This window comes from Triticum dicoccoides, chromosome 1B (genome assembly GCF_002162155.2).
Source record: "Triticum dicoccoides isolate Atlit2015 ecotype Zavitan chromosome 1B, WEW_v2.0, whole genome shotgun sequence".
Classification (NCBI taxonomy): Eukaryota; Viridiplantae; Streptophyta; class Magnoliopsida; order Poales; family Poaceae; genus Triticum; species Triticum dicoccoides.
In genome coordinates, this window is record NC_041381.1 from 299614817 (window position 1) to 299634294 (window position 19478).

The following is a 19478-nucleotide window of genomic DNA, read 5'->3' on the forward strand; positions in this document are numbered from 1 at the left end:
CCAGCCTGCCTACTCGCGATCCTCCTAAGCCTAGCGCGACGATATTGAAGAGACCAAGAGACACAATAGTTTATCCTGGTTCGGGCCACCTTGCGGTGTAATACCCTACTCCAGCGTTTTGGTGGATTGCCTCAAGGGGTTGAGGATGAACTAGTACAGTGGATGAACTAGCCTTAGGAGGTGAGGTGGTCTTCAGCTCAAGAGAGCTGGTGAGGTTGTTGGGTGAGAATGGATCCGATCCAAGATCCGTCCTGGACTAGATCAATTGCCTCCTATGGTGGTGGCTAGTCCTATTTATATTGTCCTTGGTCCTCTTCCCAAATGTTGGCGGTAAGGGATCCCACAACGGCCGTATTTGAAAGGGGACAAGTAGTACAACTTATCCTGACAAAAGCGGTCTTCGCCTGTGAAAAGCCCCTGGTCATGATGCTGCGGTGGGATCGGTGATAATCTCCGTCCTGCCGTCCTGGCGGTCTTGGTCTTGTTGCACCAGAATAGAAACTTTTGGCTGATTCCTCAAGACTCCGTGCCTGCAGCTTGCCTCCCTTGCACCAAAGAGGAAACTGGCACTCTGCGCCAGCTAGCGCCCGCCTGGCCTTGGTCGTCATGGCTCAAGTCAGCTGAGCCTCATGAGGTGCACCTTGCATAGAACTCTCTGCCCCTTGGGAGCCAGCCTAAAGAGGTCAATCCCCTTGGGGGTCTTGGCGTCGTCCACCTTGCGAGGCTTAGCCCCTCATGAGGGTCTTGAGCTGTTGATGTCAAAGCTGGGCTGTACCAGGCCGTCGATGGAGCCACTAGGTGGGCTGCGGGCAGGCAAGTATGGATACCCCCATATCCAGAACACCGACAGTAGCCCCGGGCCCAAGGCACACTCGGACTTGGCTTCCAAGCGAAGCCAAAGGGCAAGTGCAGAGCGCTGCAAGCCCTAACCGCCTGTGGTCTTGATGACGCGTGGCGATTGATGGGACGTGGGCGTCTCCACTTCCCCACGCTGCCTCAGCAACTATTTCCGTCTGACAAAAGGGCTGCCATCTGTCGCTGGGCTTTCATTGCCTCCTCTTTGTCTTGCTCTAGATCCCCTTCTCCCAACACCGGAGGAACTCACCAGATCTGCCGATTTTCTCTTCCAATCTTCTGCCCAATGGCCGCTGAGAAGACCAGGGCCTTAGCCCCGGCTGCCGGCTCCACCTGGTACGAGCCGGTGCTATTCGCGCCCTCCATCACTGAGGAGAAGCTATAGACTGCGCTTCTCCTGATGGCGAGCGGGGACATCGAGTGGAAGGAGACTGCGCTCCGGGTCACCGGCATTGCGCTGGAACCTGCGAACAGTACCTTCTACCCTTTCTTCCTGCACAACGTCTACTCGGGGCTGGTGCCCCCATTCTCCCGCTTCTTCTACACCGTTCTTTAGCATTATGGCCTTCACACGCTCCATATTCATCCCAACTCCATCCTCCTCCTGTCCGTCTTTTCCTTCTACTGCGAGGCGTTCGTGGGGGTGATGCCCTCCGTCGCCATGCTTAGCCACTTCTTCTTCCTCCGCATGGGCAGCGACCATCCCGCTGGGTGCGTCAGCTTCGTTGCAGCCCAGGGTAGTAACACGATCTCCCGCGCCGGGAAGAAGGTGGAGGACGCCCTGAAGAGGTGGGTTCTGATGGACACAAGTGCTCGCATGACTTGCTGGAGCTACCGACCGAGTTCCCCTCCTCCGAGAAGGGGTGGTTTTCTGAGAAGATCACCGACCCTTCCCTGAAGCCATTGATGAAGAAGATGGAGGAGGACCTAAAGAGCGAGAAGCTAAAGGGGGCCATGATCGTCAAGGAATTCTTGATGCAGCGCCTAGCGCCGCTCCAAGATCGCTCCTGCCCCTTGTGGAAGCTCGGGGGCGCCGACGACAAGATTCGCCTGCGTCAGGACGCCCTTCCTGAGGAGGAGCTGAGCAAGGTGTCGCTTTACTTGACTGGGAAGGATCTGAGCGGTCCTCCAGTGGATTGGCTCCAGCTGTACCGCCGCGTCGATGGGGAGGAGGTTGCTGCTGCCATGCCGGTCTTTGACGAGTTCGGGCCCGTGCGGACGGGTCTTCCCCGCTGCCTGCTTCCTTGGTGGACCTGTCCTCCGGCCACCAATCCTCCGAGGCTACCGAGGATGAGGTCGTGGAGGAATCCTCTGCCCCGAGGCAAGGGGAGATTCTTCGCAACTTTCCTGACGATGATGATGACGATGCGCCTCCGGTGGAGGAGCTAGCTCGCCCCTCCGGGGTCACCACGAGATTCAGGGTGGCCTCGTCAAAGCAGCCCAAGCGGTCGGCCATGAAGAAGGGCAGGACTGCGTCGATCCCCCCGAGCAGCACTCCGCCTTCACCAGCAGCGTCCCGAGTGGTGCCGACCGCGAGTTCTCCTGCTCCCAAGAGTGCGGCTCCGACTGCCCCGGCTCAGCCCTCGCTGCTGAGCGTGAAGAGGAACTACGTCCTCGCCGACCAGTAAGTCTCTTCCCTTAGTTCTGTTATTGATTCCTGACGTGATGTTAGCGTCTTCGTCTGTCATTAGGCAGCAGCTGTCAAAGAAGCAGAAGGAAGGCATGGGAGTTGCCGCGGTCGAGCGTGTTGGGGTAGCCACCACAGCCCTGGAAAAGGAGAGCGCTGCGGCCCCTGCAGCTCCGGCGGTGGTGTCCTCTTCCCATGGCGCGGAAGCCCGTCCTCAGGAGGTGTCGGTGCCTTCAGCGGGGCTGACCCCACCAGCACCCGTCCTCGCTACGGTTGCTGAGGTCTCCCGACCTCCGGAGCCCCCAGCCCTTCCCGTTGCCATGGTTCCTCCTGTCTTGGCGCCGAGGATGTCTTCTCTCCTGCCCGACATGCAGCCGGGTCATGGTGCTCCTGCCGCCTCCGAGACCCTAGAGGAGGCAAGGGCGGCGCATAGTGTTGGGATGCCTGGAGCTTATTTCTGGATGGCTCCAAGCCGACACGTCCGTCCGAGCAGCCCGAGGCTCTATTAGAGGAGGCATAGAAGGTGACTGGGGTGGTTGCCGCCGTGCGCGACCTGGCACGAAGGGAGGCCACGGAAGCCGAGGATCGGTGCCTCACGGTGGAGGCTGAACTGAAGGCTCTTCAGGATCAACAGGCCACCCAGGCCAGCCAGCTTTAGGAGCATGAGGAGAAGCTGAAGGCCCAGGAGGCTGCCACTTCTGATTGAGATGCCGAGCTGAAGAAGGCAACCCTAGAGCAGGCTGCGGAGTGCGACCGCTTGACGAAGTTGAAGGAGGGGGCGGAGGCGGCCTTGGCGTCCCTTGCCGAGGCCAAGGAGGCCGCCGCCATGGAGCTTAGCACCCTTGCCTCCCTCGAGGCAAGGTTCCCTAAGGCTTGGCGGTCACTCTTTGGGGGCGATCTCCTGAAGAAGGCGGCGGTGACGGCCCAGAGGGAGAGCCCTGTGATACGTCCCTAACATATCTATAATTTTTGATTGTTCCATGCTATTATATTACCCCTTTTAGACGTTTATGGGCTTTATTTTACACATTTATATCATTTTTGGGACTAACCTACTAACCGGAGGCCCAGCCCGTATTGCTGTTTTTTGCCTATTTCAGTATTTCGAAGAAAAGGAATATCAAACGGAGTCCAAACGGAATGAAACCTTCGAGAGCATGAGTTTTGGAATGAACATGATCCAGAGGACTTGGAGTGCATGTCAAGAAGCAGCCGAGGCAGCCACGAGAGGGTGGGGCGCGCCCCCTGTCTCGTGGGCCCCTCAGGCGGCCACCGACGTACTTCTTCCTCCTATATATGCCTACGTACCCCGAAAACATCCAGGGAGCCAACGAAACACAATTTCCACCACTGTAACCTTCTGTATCCGCGAGATCCCATCTTGGAGACTTCGCCGGCACTCTGTCGAAGGGGGAGTCGACCACGGAGGGCTTCTACATCAACACCATAGACCCTCCAATGAGTTGTGAGTAGATTACCACAGACCTTCGGGTCCATAGTTATTAGCTAGATGGCTTCTTCTCTATTTTTTGGATCTCAATACAATGTTCCCCCACTCTCTTGTGGAGATCTATTCGATGTAAACTCTTTTTGCGGTGTGTTTGTCGAGATCCGATGAATTGTGGGGTTTATGATCAAGTTTATCTATGAGAAATATTTGAATCTCCTCTGAATTCTTTTATGTATGATTGAGTTATCTTTGCAAGTCTCTTCAAATTATCAGTTTGGTTTGGCCTACTAGATTGATCTTTCTTGCCATGAGAGAAGTGCTTAGCTTTGGGTTCAATCTTGCGGTGTCCTTACCAAGTGACACAAAGGGTTGCAAGGCACGTATTGTATTGTTGCCATCGAGGATAAAAAGATGGGATTTATATCATATTGCATGAGTTTATCCCACTACATCATGTTATCTTGCTTAATGCGTTACTCTGTTCTTTATGAACTTAATACTTAGATGCAGGCAGGAGTCGGTCGATGTGTGGAGTAATAGTAGTAGATGCAGGAAGGAGTCGGTCTACTTGTCACGGACGTGATGCCTATATACATGATCATGCCTAGATAATCTCATAATTATTCACTTTTCTATCAATTGCTCGACAGTAATTTGTTCACCCACCGTAATACTTATGCTATCTTGAGAGAAGCCACTAGTGAAACCTATGGCCCCCGGGTCTATCTCTTATCATCTTTGCTTCCAATCTACTTTTATTTGCATCTTTACTTTTTGCATCTATATTATAAAATACCAAAAATATATTTATCTTCTCATACTATCTCTATCAGATCTCACTTTCGCAAGTGGTTGTGAAGGGATTGACAACCCCTTTATTGTGTTGGTTGCGAGTTCTTTGTTTCTTTGTGTAGGTGCGTGGTACTTTTGAGGAGCCTCCTACTGGATTGATACCTTGGTTCTCAAAAACTGAGGGAAATACTTACGCTACTATTGCTGCATCACCCTTTCCTCTTCAAGGAAAACCAACGCAAGCTCAAGACGTAGCAAGAAGGATTTCTGGCGCCGTTGCCGGGGAGGTCTTCGCTCAAGTCAAGACATACCAAGTACCCATCACAAACTCATCTCCCTCGCATTTACATTAGTTGCCATCTTCCTCTTGTTTTCCTCTCCGCTACTTCACCCTTGCCGTTTTATTTGCCCTCTCTTTCCCAAACTTCCCCTCTCTCTTTCGCTTGCCCTTTTTCTGTTTGCTTGTGTGTTGGATTACTTGTTGCCATGGCGCGAGATAATACCTAATTGTGTGATTTCTCCAATACCAATAATAATGATTTCCTTAGTACTCCGATTGCTCGTCTTAATGATGTTGAGTCTTGTGAAATCAATACTGCTTTGCTGAATCTTGTTATGAAAGATCAATTCGCCGGCCTTCCTAGTGAAGATGCCGCTACTCATCTAAAGAACTTTGTTGATTTGTGTGCTATGCAAAAGAAGAAAGATACGAACAACGATATTGTTAAATTGAAGTTATTTCCGTTTTCACTTAGAGATCATGCTAAAGTTTGGTTTTCGTCTTTGCCTAAAAATAGTATTGATTCTTGGAACAAGTGCAAAGATGCTTTTATCTCTAAGTATTTTCCTCCCGCTAAGATCATCACTCTTAGGAACGATATTATGAATTTTAAACAACTTGATCATGAGCATGTTTCCTAATCTTGGGAAAGAATGAAATTGATGATTCGCAATTGCCCTACTCATGGTTTGAATTTATGGATGATCATACAAAAATTTTATGCTGGTTTGAACTTTGCTTCTAGAAATCTCTTAGATTCGGCCGCGGGAGGCACGTTTACGGAAATCATGTTAGGAGATGATACAAAACTTCTTGATAATATTATGGCTAATTATTGTCAATGGCACACCAAAATATCTTCTAGTAAAAAAGTACATGCTATAGAAGAAATCAATGTTTTGAGTGGAAAGATGGATGAACTTATGAAATTATTTGCTACTAAAAATACTCCTCTTGATCCCAGTGATACGCCTATCTACTTTGATTGAGAATAATAATGAATCTATGGATGTGAATTTTGTTGGTAGGAATAGTTCCGGTAACAATGCTTATAGACGAAACTTTAATTCTAGACCGTTCCCTAGTAATTCCTGTAATAATTATGGAAGTTCCTACAATAATTCTTATGGTAATTTTAATAAGATGCCCTCTGATTTTGAGAATAGTGTGAAACAATTTATGATCTCTCAAAAGAATTTTAATGCTTTGCTTGAAGAAAAATTGCTCAAAGTTGATGATTTGGCTAGGCACGTTGATAGACTTTCGCTTGATGTTGATTCTCTTAAACTTAGATCTTCTTCTCCTAAGCATTATATCAATGAGTCTCTCAAAGCCATGAGAATTTCCATTGACGAGTGCAAGGAAAGAACTGCTAGATTACGTGCTAAGAAAGATTGCTTTGTAAAGGCGTGTTCTTCTAGTTTCAATGAAAATAATGATGAAGATCTTAAAGTTATTGATGCGTCTCTTATTATATCTTTGTTTTGCAATATGAATCGTGATAATTATGGGACTGAAGATGAGTCAACTTTACCTAGAAGGCGTCCCAAGAATTCGGAGTTTTTAGATCTTGAAGCTAAATTTCGTAAAGTGGGATTGGAGAGGTCATGACTTTAAATAGTATTGAACCCACTATCTCGGATTTCAAGGAATTTGATTATGATAATTGTTCTTTAGAAGGTTGTATTTCCTTGTTGCAATCCGTTGTTAATTCTCCACATGCTTATAGTCAAAATAAAGCTTTTACCAAACATATCGTTGATGTCTTGATGCAATCTTATGATGAAAAACTTAACTTGGAAGTTTTTACACCTAGAAAACTGAATGATGAGTGGGAACCTACTATAAAGATTAGAATTAAAGATCATGAGTGTTTTGCTTTGTGTGATTTGAGTGCTAGTGTTTCCATGATTCTGAAAACTTTATGTGATATTCTAGGTTTCCATGATCTTGATGATTGCTCTTTAAATTTGCATCTTGCGGATTCCACCATTAAAAAGCCAATGGTATGGATCAATGATGTTCTCATTTTTGCAAATATAAATTTGGTTCCCGTAGATTTTATCGTTCTTGATATAGATTGCAATCTTTCTTGGCCTATTATTCTTGGTAGACCTTTCCTTAGAACGATTGGCGCGATTATTGATATGAAGGAAGGGAATATTAGATTCCAATTTCCATTAAAGAAAGTCATGGAGCACTTTCCAAGAAATAAAGTCAAATTACCTTATGAATCTATCATGCGATCTACTTATGAATTGAGTGCCAAAGATGGCACTACTTAGATCTATCTTCGCTTTTATGCCTAGCTAGGGGCGTTAAACGATAGCGCTAGTTGGGAGGCAACCCAATTTTATTTGTGTTTTTGTTTTTGTTCCTGTTTAGTAGTAAATCTTGCATATACCTTCTGTTTAGATGTGTTTTTATCTTTTAATTAGTGTTTGTGCCAAGTAGAACCTATAGGATAACCTATGATGATTGTTGATTTGATTCTGCTGAAAAACAGAAACTTTGCACACGCGAATGTAGTTTTGTTAAATCACAGAAACGTGATTTTGTGTTGATTCTTTTTGCTTCTGATCAATAGAGAAATTGTCCAGGACTTCCTATTTTGGTAGGATTTTTGGAGTTCCAGAAGTTTGCCTTAGTTACAGATTGCTACAGACTGTTCTGTTTTTGACAGATTCTGTTTTTCGTTTGTTGTTTGCTTATTTTGATGCATCTATGGCTAGTAAAATATTTTATAAACCATAGAGAAGTTGGAATACAGTAGGTTTAACACCAAAATAAATAAATAATGAGTTTGTTACAGTACCATATGTGGTGGTTTTGTTTTTTTTTTCACTAACGGAGCTTATAAGATTTCCTGTTGAGTTTTGTGTTGTGAAGTTTTCAAGTTTTGGGTAAAGCTTTTATGGACTGTGGAATAAGGAGTGGCAAGAGCCTAAGCTTTGGGATGCCCATGGCACCCCAAGATATTCAAGGATAGCCAAAAGCCTAAGCTTGGGGATGCCCCGGGAAGGCATCCCCTCTTTCGTCTTCGTTCATTGGTAACTTTACTTGGAGCTATATTTTTATTCGCCACATGATATGTGTTTTGCTTGGAGCGTCGTGTATTATATTAGTCTTTGATTTTTAGTTTACCATAATCATCCTTGCTGTACGCACCTTTTGGGAGAAGCCTACTTGATTAGAATTTGCTAGAATACTCTATGTGCTTCACTTATATCTTTTGAGCTTGATAGTTTTTGCTCTAGTGCTTCACTTATATCTTTTAGAGCACGGTGGTGGCTTAATTTTTAAGAAATAGCTAGTCTCTCATGCTTCACTTATATATTTTTGAGAGTCTTTTAGAACAGCATGGTATTTGCTATGGTTACAAATTTGGTCCCAGAATGATGAGCATCCAAGTTGGGTATAATAAAAACTATCATAGAAAGAGAATTGGATGCTATGATCAATTTGATGCTTGATAATTGTTTTGAGATATGGAGGTAGTGATATTAAAGTCATGTTAGTTGAGGTGATTATGAAAAATGCTTGTGTTGAGGGTTGTGATTCCCGTAGCATACACGTATGGTGAACCGCTTTGTGATGAAGTTGGAGCACAATTTTATTTATTGATTGTCTTCCTTATGAGTGGTGGTCGGGGATGAGCGATGGTCTTTTCCTACCAATCTATCCCCCTAGGATCATGCGCGTAGTACTTTGTTTTGATGACTTCTAAATTTTTGCAAAAAGCATATGAGTTCTTTTGACTAATGTTGAGTCCATGGATTATACACACCCTTTCACCCTTCCACCATTGCTAGCCTCTCTTGTGCCGCGCAACTTTTGTCGTTACCATACACCCACCATATACCTTCTTCAAAACGGCCAACATACCTACCTATTATGGCATTTCCATAGCCATTCCGAGATATATTTCCATGCAACTTTCCACCGTTCCGTTCGTATGACACGCATTATTTTTGTCATATTGATCTTTGCATGATCGTGTAGTTGACATCGTATTTGTGGCAAGGCCACCTTCATAATTTTTATACATGTCGCTCTAGATTCATTGCATATCCCCGTACACCGCCGGAGGAATTCATATAGAGTCATATCTTGTTCTAGCTTTGAGTTGTAATTCTTGATTTGTAAATCCATAAAAGTGTGATGATCTTCATTATTAGAGCATTGTCCCAGTGAGGAAAGGATGATGGAGATTATGATTCCCCCACAAGTCGGGATGAGACTTCGGACTTTACAAAAAGAAAAAAAAGGAAAAAGAAAAAAAAGAAAAAAAAGAGAAAGAAAAAAAATAAAAAAAGAAAGGCCAAAGAAAAAAAAGAAAGAAAGAAAAAAGAAAAGAAAAAAATAAAATGAGAGAAAAAGACATAAGGGAGAATGCTACTATCTCTTTTCCACACTTGTGGTTCAAAGTAGCACCATGATCTTCATGATAGAGAGTCTCCTATGTTGTCACTTTCATATACTAGTGGGAATTTTTCATTATAGAACTTGGCTTGTATATTCCAATGATGGGCTTCCTCAAAAATGCCCTAGGTCTTCGTGAGCAAGCGAGTTGGATGCACACCCACTTAGTTTCTTTTGTTGAGCTTTCATATATTTATAGCTCTAGTGCATCCGTTGCATGGCAATCCCTACTCACTCACATTGATATCTATTAATGGGCATCTTCATAGCCCGTTGATACGCCTAGTTGATGTGAGACTATCTTCTCCTTTTTGTCTTCTCCACAACGACCATTCTATTCCACATATAGTGCTATGTCCATGGCTCACGCTCATGTATTGCGTGAAAGTGCCAAAGTTTGAGATTATTAAAGTATGAAACAATTGCTTGGCTTGTCATCGGGGTTGTGCATGATTAAATACTTTGTGTGATGAAGATAGAGCAACAGCCAGACTATATGATTTTGTAGGGATAACTTTCTTTGGCCATGTTATTTTGAGAAGACATGATTACTTTGATTAGTATGCTTGAAGTATCACTATTTCTTATGTCAATATGAACTTTTATTTTGAATCATTTGGATCTGAACATTCATGCCCCAATAAAGAAAATTACATTGAGAATTATGCTAGGTAGCATTCCACATCAAAAATTCTGTTTTTATCATTTACCTACTCGAGGACGAGCATGAATTAAGCTTGGGGATGCTTGATACGTCTCTAACGTATCTATAATTTTTTATTGTTCCATGCTATTATATTACCCCTTTTGGATGTTTATGGGCTTTATTTTACACATTTATATCAATTTTGGGACTAACCTACTAACCAGAGGCCCAGCCCGTATTGATGTTTTTTTTGCCTATTTCAGTATTTCTAAGAAAAGGAATATCAAACGGAGTCCAAACGGAATGAAACATTCGGGAGCGTGATTTTTGGAACGAACATGATCCAGAGGACTTGGAGTGCAGGTCAAGAAGCAGCCGAGGCGGCCACGAGAGGGTAGGGCGTGCCCACCCCTATAGGGCGCGCTCCCTGTCTTGTGGGCCCCTCGGGCGGCCACCGACGTACTTCTTCCTCCTATATATGCCTACGTACCCCGAAAACATCCAGGGAGCCAACGAAAAACAATTTCCACCACCTTAACCTTCTGTATCCGCGAGATCCCTTCTTGGAGCCTTCGCCGGCGCTCTGCCGGAGGGGGAATCAACGATGGAGGGCTTCTACATCAACACCATAGCCCCTCCAATGAGTTGTGATTAGTTTACCATAGACCTTCGGGTCCATAGTTATTAGCTAGATGGCTTCTTCTCTCTTTTTGGATCTCAATACAATGTTCTCCCCCTCTCTTGTGGAGATATATTCGATGTAAACTCTTTTTGTGGTGTGTTTGTCGAGATCCGATGAATTGTGGGTTTAAGATCAAGTTTATCTATGAGAAATATTTGAATCTCCTCTGAATTCTTTTATGTATGATTGAGTTATCTTTGCAAGTCTCTTCGAATTATCAGTTTGGTTTGGCCTACTAGATTGATCTTTCTTGCCATGGGAGAAGTGCTTAGCTTTGGGTTCAATCTTGCGGTGTCCTTACCCAGTGACAGAAAGGGTTGCAAGGCACGTATTGTATTGTTGCCATTGAGGATAAAAAGATTGGGTTTATATCATATTGCATGAGTTTATACCTCTACATCATGTCATCTTGCTTAATGCGTTACTCTGTTCTTTATGAACTTGATACTCTAGATGCAGGCAGGAGTCGGTCGATGTGTGGAGTAATAGTAGTAGATGCAGGCAGGAGTCGTTCTACTTGTCACGGACGTGATGCCTATATACATGATCATGCCTATATAATCTGATAATTATTCGCTTTTCTATCAATTGCTCGACAGTAATTTGTTCACCCACCGTAATACTTATGCTATCTTGAGAGAAGCCACTAGTGAAACCTATGGCCCCCGGGTCTATCTCTTATCATATTTGCTTCCAATCTACTTTTATTTGCATCTATATTATAAAATACCAAAAATATATTTATCTTATCATACTATCTCTATCAGATCTCACTTCCGCAAGTGGCCGTGAAGGGATTGACAACCCCTTTATTGCGTTGGTTGCGAGTTCTTTGTTTGTTTGTGTAGGTGCGTGGGACTTTTGAGGAGCCTCCTACTGGATTGATACCTTGGTTCTCAAAAACTGAGGGAAATACTTACGCTACTATTGCTGCATCACCCTTTCCTCTTCAAGGAAAACCAACGCAAGCTCAAGACGTAGAACCTTGTCACTCTGCTCCCTGAGGTCGTGGCAGCTCTCGAGGACGCTGTCGACGGGTTTGGCTCTTTGGTGGAAGGTGAGGCTCGCCTACTTTCTTCCTCGACCCTAACGTGCGTCTTCAGCCATCTTTATCTCCGAGACGCCGGCTACGACTTCTCCTCCTTCCCCGATCCCGTGGACTCCGACTCCTAGGACGCTACTGCTGCCGCGGTGAAGGGCTCCGTGGACACCCTGCTGAGCAAGTTCCTTGTCGTTGGTCCTCCGGCCGGGGCCGAGGGGACGGGTGACGCGCCTGGAGGCGGGGCTCTGCTAGCGGGTGATGGCGGCACCCAAGGCTGAAGAGGTAGCTTGGTGATGCTGCTCCTTCCTGTTCTCCTGTATCATGCAGCATGCCTCGCGGAGGCGTTTAAAACTGTTTGCTTGGAACAATATGTTTTGTAATAATTAGATTATGGTCCTTCAATTTTTTTCCTTCTGCTTTATTGTTCTGCGTCGGCAGAGCCAGCCCCGCGCATACCTCAGCGGCCGTTGGGTCGTCCAGATCGCCAGAACGAGCCCAAGGGGTGAGGGACTATGTGACCAGTTAGGCTCCTGAGATGCGATGCTCGGGAGTCCTCCTTGACGTGCGAACAACTTAGGAAAAATGCAAAGGCAAGCCTTGATGTTCTGCGTCGGCAGGGCCCGGCCCCGCGCATACCTTAGCCGCCGTTGGGTCGTCCGGATCGCCAGGATGAGCCCAAGGGGTGAGGGGCTACGTGGCCAGTTAGGCTCCTGAGACGCGATGCTCAGGAGTCCCTTTTGACTTACGAACGGCTTGAAAAGGGCGAAAGTCAGGTCTTGTCGTTCTATGTCGGTAGGGCCCGGCCCCGCGCATGCCTCAGCCACCGTTGGGTCGTCCGGATCACCAGGACGAGACCAAGGCATGAGGGGCTACATGGTCAGTTAGGCTCCTGAGACGCGATGCTCAGGAGTCCCCATTGACATACGAACCGACCATCCTACCTTTCCTCGTCGGGCTCTCGCTCGGGAGGGGCGCGCGAAGACCAGGCCCGTGGGGCCTGGTGCGGTGGGGTACACCAGCCGTGACCTGAGCATAGCCCCCGTGCCGAGCCCCCTCGCGCTACCCTCTCGAGGGAGAGCAGCGCGGTGAGGCTAGCCACCGAGCCCGGAAGCTCCCTGAGGTTAATGCAGCCGTGAGGCCACCCCCAGTTGTTTATCACCAGCATGGAGCTTATCGCTTCCGCTCTTGCACGGGCATAGCCGCTCCTCGGAAGTGTCGATGGCCAGCATGGACCATGGTGCTTCCACTGGTGCGTGGGAGGGGGCTCCCTCCGAGTAGAGCCCCCGGGGCGTGTACAGCCCCGCCCTGACACGTGGCTTGCACGACAGGGCTGGAGGAGGTGCATATGGGCACCGGTGAGAAAGCGCAGGACTCACGAGGCCCTCACTTAAGGTAGGTTGCGCCTGGGCTTGATTGAGAGTACTTGTATCAGTCCTACAAGATGGTTAGGTAGCCTGCGATGAATGAGCTTCTTGAGGATATTGCATGAGAAGGTCAGACACCAATGACCCCAGGAGGTGACGTGAACAGGGATGGCCCGCCAGACAGAGCTTAGATGTTGGGTTTATCGATGCTGCAGGGATGGACCCGAGCACAGACGCTGCGGGGATGGACCCGAGCAAAGATCCTGAAGAAAAACAACCGACGCGCGGTTCCCGTGGCCACGGGGGCACCAAGTCGTGTGCCCTCACTCATCCTCCCATGATTAGCTCATGCGAGAACAAGGCACCAAGGGCCATGGGAGGTGACGTACACAGGGACTGGCCTGTGAGCCAGAGCTCAGCCTCTTGGATTTAGCGACATTGTAGGGACGGACCCGAGCACGGACGTCATGTCAGTCCTTAATCATGAGGCGGTCACGGGAGGGCTCGCAAGGGCGGGAGACATTCTTGGAGACGAAGCGCCGGTCAGGCAATTGATAATCTTAAGGTATCTTGCGAAGGAAGGTAAACAAGCTTTGACAGATGCAAAAGGGATACATGCCGCAGGGACGGACCCATGCAGCCTGGGGATGATGTAGCCCGAGGCGCGCCCCCAAACTGAACGAACTAGAGAGATGTCACCTGGTACCGTTGCTGAAGAGGTGTCGGGGTAGCTGAAGGCGCCCGTTGCCGGAGTCGTTCATCCTGAACTGCCCTGGTGCCGAGCCTCGGGAGGCCCAGAGGGCCCGTGAGGCTCCTGGGGGTGCTCCTCCATCTCCACCAGGATTGCCGGATGCCTGGCCTCGCGAGCCACCGGGGCATCCCTTGCACAGCGCTGGAACACCACAGCCGTGCCAGGCTAGCCGAATGGCATGCGGACGTAGCTGTGAGGGGGGCCCTCACACCGACCGACACGAGACGGCCAGAAGAGCTACCGAGATGCGGCCCTATTGAGCCCAGGGATGTCGATGCAGATGCGGAACTCCATACCCTCGCCAGGGCAGTGAGTCACGCCTCGTGGTAGGCGACGATCGCCTTGCAGAACCCTTGCCTCCTGAATCTCCTCGATTGCCTTGCTGATGAACTCCTGAACGGCTGGCACCTCTCGCTTGATGCCTTCTCTTGGGAAGTGTGCTCTGAAGAGCAACTCCACATGGTGCTCGAGCGCCTCCCTCATGACCCTGGCTAAGTCTGAGGCCCTCCTGAGGAGAGCCCCCAAGCCTAGCCTGAGAGGGGCACCGGGTGCGCCTTCCTATGCGATGGGTGAAGGCGCCACATTCGGGGACGTGAGGCTCAGCGCGGCGTCCATGGGCAATGCTTCCACTACTAGGAAAAGGCTAATTAGTGGCGCATCTGTTTTGGCCATTAATGGCACACTACAGGTGCGCCACTATCGTCACGCCACTAGTAATTTTTAGTAATGGCGCACCTATAGTGCGCCATTATTATGCCTAGAGGTGCGCCATCACTATCTGACTTAGTAATGGCGCACCACATAGAAGTGCGCCATTACTAACAAGTTTTTTCAAAAAAAAATTAGAAACTCTTTCAAAAACAATTCAATTTTTTTTCAGAATTTTTTTTCGTTTTTTTCTTAATCTCGGGTCACTATGGCTTAATCTCGGGTCAATATGCTTAATATGAAGTCAAATTGCACTCCGTGGTCAAACTTCCCGAAAGGTCACCCATCCTCACACTACTCCAGCCCAAGCATGCTTAACTTCAAAGTTCTATCTAACCCCAGCACCAGCTCACTTAACAAGCACTTGTTGATATATCTAGCATATCAATCCTATTAAACCTTGTTGATGTCTAGGACTTTGTTCTTGTTTATGAGTGTGATGAAATTTTGAAAAAATATTTCAACTTCCGTTCATATTATCATATTTTGAACATTTTTCCAAAAAAAAAATTTGAAACTAATTTTTTTTTGTTACTAGTGGCGCACCTAGCAAATGGTGCGCCACTACTAAGTTTGAAATTTTTCCCACTTTTCCCCCTCTAGATCTTAAAAGCCCCGTATCTTTTTTCTGTTAGGTTTTTTGGGATTCTAAAAATCTTCAACGGGGTTCCCCCGGTTGAATTCGGATGTAACTTTTCGAGTAGATGATTTTTCATATAAAAAACTTTTTAATCTGAGTTCGTTTCCAAAAGTTATGCCCATTTTACAAATTCCAGAGAGATTTTGCAAATAAAGTCGAAATTCATATTTGTAAATTTGCCCAACAAGTAGACCACATATCACATGGGAAACTTATTTTCTTTTATTTTTTTGACATTTCCATCATTTTCATTTATTTTTTTAAAACTAAAAAGGCGGTCCACAGGGGGGTGCATTCTGTGGAATTTTTGGTCAAAGTTTGTAATGGCGCACCGTGGGTGTGGTGCGCCATTACTAGTTTAACTAGTAATGGCGCACCACACCCACGGTGCGCCATTACAATTTTGAAAAAAAATTTGTTAGTAGTGGCGCACCGAGGGTGTGGTGCGCCATTACTAGTTAAAACTAGTAATGGCGCACTATCCCCTGGTACGCCGTTACTAGTTTTGAAAAAAAAATTAAAAAAATTTGTTAGTAGTGGCGCACCGAGGGTGTGGTGCACCATTACTAGTTAAACTAGTAATGGCGCACTATCCCCTGGTGCGCCATTACTAGTTTTGAAAAAAAAATTGTTAGTGGTGGCGCACCGTGGATGTGGTGCGCCATTAGTATTTGGAGTTTAATGGCATACCTATATATGGTGCGCCACTGCTATATAGCAGTGGCGCACCACATACGTGGTGCGCCATTAATGTCCATATTAGCTATAGCCGTTTTCCTAGTAGTGTTCCCCACAGGATCCCTGACCCAGCTGCAGCTTCTTCCTCTTGGGGGGCGACCTCAGGAGGGAGGGCACTGCCCTCATCTCCAGGGTTCTGGACTGCTGCAGCTTGGAAGGCGCGCTCGAGGGAGCACATATCATCCTTCTCTTGGCATATGACCGTGATGACGTCGCTGCTTCCAGGAATCTTGAGGACGTTGTAGCCGTGGTGCGTTGCTGCCATGAACTTGCCCAGCACTGGGTACCCTAGGATGGCGTCGTAGGGCAGGCGGATGTCGGCGATGTCGAAGTCGATGAGCTCGGTGTGGTAGTTGTTGCGCTCGCCGAAGGTGACAGGGAGGCGGACCTGCCCTATCGGGTGTGTGGAGCCGTCAGTCACTCCTGAAAATGGATTGGTTGGCTGAAGCTGGTAGTACGGCACTTGGAGTATGTCGAATGTTTGAACAGACAGGACATTGAGCCCTGCTCCACCATCGATGAGAGTCTTGTTGACGACCACGTTGCTGATCACGGGAGAGCAGAGCATGGGGAGCGCGCCAGCAGTGGCCGCACACTTGAGCTGGTCTGAGGAGCTGAAGGTGATGGCGCATTTGGACCACCTGTGAGGGCGAGTTGCTTCTAGCTTGGGGAGCGCAGCATTCACCTCGCGCGCGAACTTCTTGTAGATGCGGTGAGAAGCTGGGGCCTGTGAGCCGCCCAAGATGCAGGCGATGGCTCGAGGCTCCTGGAAGCCCCCAGCCCCTCATCCTGGTGGTGATCTTCATTCCTTCTTGGTGGTGGAGGTAGTGGAGGCAAACCGGCATTGCCCTGAGGGCGCTCCTCACGAGGCTGCTCCCTCCAAGCATCCTCGCGAGGTTGGCCTTGCCAACGGTCCTCCCGAGGATGGTCGCGCCACTCCTGGCGATGGTTGCATCCGTCCCAACGTCCTCCACCTCGGCCACCTCCACGGCCGTAGCCTCGATCATTGTGCTTGGGGCGTCGACTGAGGCACCTGTCGTGGAGGGCCCTGAGTTCCTGGCAGTCATTAGTGTTGTGGCTGTGGACGTTGTGGAAGATGCAGAACGGGCGGTTGCTCTTGGACGACTCGGGGTGATCGCAGCCGCGCTTCGTCTCTGGCTCTGCCGCGAGGAAGGCCGGACCCTTGCGCTTCACGTCCTTGGCCTTGGCCTTCTTGTCTTCTGGGTCAGCATCAGGGATCTCGAGGAGGGAGAGGCGCCCCTCCTCAGCCCTTGCACACTTGTTCACCATGTTGAACATCTCCAGGGCTGTGCAGATATCCTCATGGATGGCGAGCAACTCCTTCATCTTGACATCATGGATGCCATCAGTGAACACTGAGATGATGGCCTCGTCTGACACCTTGGGGATCTTGAGGCGATTGTTGTTGAAGCCGTGGATGTACTTCTGCAGGGTCTCCCCTGGCTGCTGCTTGATGCGGCGTAGGACACCCGCGGCCGGCGGACGGTCACGAGTGCCCTGGAAGTTGGTGATGAAGCGGCCGCACATCTCCCCCCAGGAAGAGACCGATCCCTCAGGAAGTTTCAGGAGCCAAGAACGCGCGCCATCCTTGAGGGCCGTCGGGAACCAACTCACTATGATCTTCTCGTCGCCGCTGGCCGCCTCGATGGTCAGCTCATAGAGTTGCAGGAGATCAGCGGGGTCAGCGATGCCGTCGTAGTGTGGGGGCGGGTTAGGCTTGAACTTGCTTGGCCAGACGACGTTGCGGAGCTCCGAGGTGAATGTGCGGCATCCTGCTGTGGCCACTGGGGCCCGTCGAGGGGGTGGAACCTGGTCCTGGTGCACGCGCGCCGCCACCTCCTATGGCGGCACGCGGGCCTGACGCGGGTGTGCAGGAAGCATGCTCACTTCCCCTGGAGGCCGCTGTTGTCGGATATCAGGTTCCAGCAAAACCCTTAAGGTTTGAACTCTAGGGTGCGCACAAAGATCTACTCCCTACCGATCCATGCCCCAAAACTACGTCGTGATTCTAAGCTATACGATGAACAACACAAGGGACACGAGGTTTATACTGGTTCGGGCCACCGTTGTGGTGTAATACCCTAATCCAGTGTGTGGTATGGTGGATTGCCTCTAGGGCGGATGATGAACAGTACAGAGGAAGAACATCCTCGCGAGGGGTGTTCTTGTGGTGGTGTGCTTGGAGAGGAATTGTTCCATCTATGTTGGCTCTAGGTGAGATCCAGATGCCTTCTACTGTGGTGGCTATCTCTATATATAGAGGCCTTAGTCCTCTTCCCAAATATTGAGCGGGAAGGGAGCCAACAATGGCCATTTTTAAGGGGGACAGCTAGTACAAGCTATCCAAACTAAAGGTGGTCTTTGACTGCCAAAGGCACTGGTGATGACGCTGTCTTGGGCTCCGTGGTGATCTCCGTCCTGTCGTCCTGCTGGGCTTGGTCTCATTGCACTGATATGGAAACCTTTGCTTGATGCCTCGGTACTCCGCACCCGCGCTTGCCAGCATTGCATCAAAGAGGAAACTAGGACACTGCACTGGCTGGCGCCCGCCTGGCGCTAGCCTGATCTTGATCGTCATGGCTTGCGTCACGAGCACCTCGCGAGGTACTCCTTGCCTTGATCTCTCCGCCTCCTTGCGAGCCTGCCTGGAGAGGCCGCCCCTGAAGAAGTCTTGTGTCGTCTGCCCCACGAGGCTTGGCCCCTCGCAAGGATCTTGAACATGGGTTGATTAAGATGGGCCGCACTGGGCCACTGCTCGAGCCACGCCCCAGGCCGCAGGCAGGCAAGTCTGGGGACCCCCGTTCGCAATACACCGACAGTAGCCCCTGGGCCCAAGGTGCGCTCGGACTTGGCTTATCAGCGAAGACAAAGAGCAAGTGCGGAGCGCCGTGGTCCCCAACAGCCTGTGGCCTTGGTCTCCGCGTGGCGGTTGATTGGACATGGGCGTCTCTGCTTCCCCACGCTGCCTCGGCAACTGCTCGATTTGACAAGTCCCTGCTGCATGCAAAAGGAGTCATGATTACCTGTGATCGTGGAGGTCGGCGGTTGGCCTCCCTTGGGCTATAAATGTGGAGGGGCAAAAGCCCCCACTGCACATCTCTCCTCTACCCACCTGCTTCTCCTTCCTCCTTGCTCCAGTTGCTCGCCGCATCCCATGGCGCCGGTGAAGAGGTTCCCGGCCACGGAAAAGGGGAAAACTCACCAGAAGGGCCTGGCTCTCCTCCGCCCAAGCAAGGTCGTGGTCGTCCCCGCAAGCACCCCGCGACTCCCGCAGCGGCCCCTCGTGGTCGCGGTGGTGGTCCTTCGCGTGGTGATGGCCGCCCGGTCGATAGAGGAAAACGTACCGTGGCTGCGCGGCCTCCCCGGCCACGCTTTCACTCGGCAGATGTGTTGCCGGAGTTTGTCGTGTGGTTGGCAGATCCGGCCGGCAACTGGCTCCAGCTCCCCCGCTTCTTTGTCG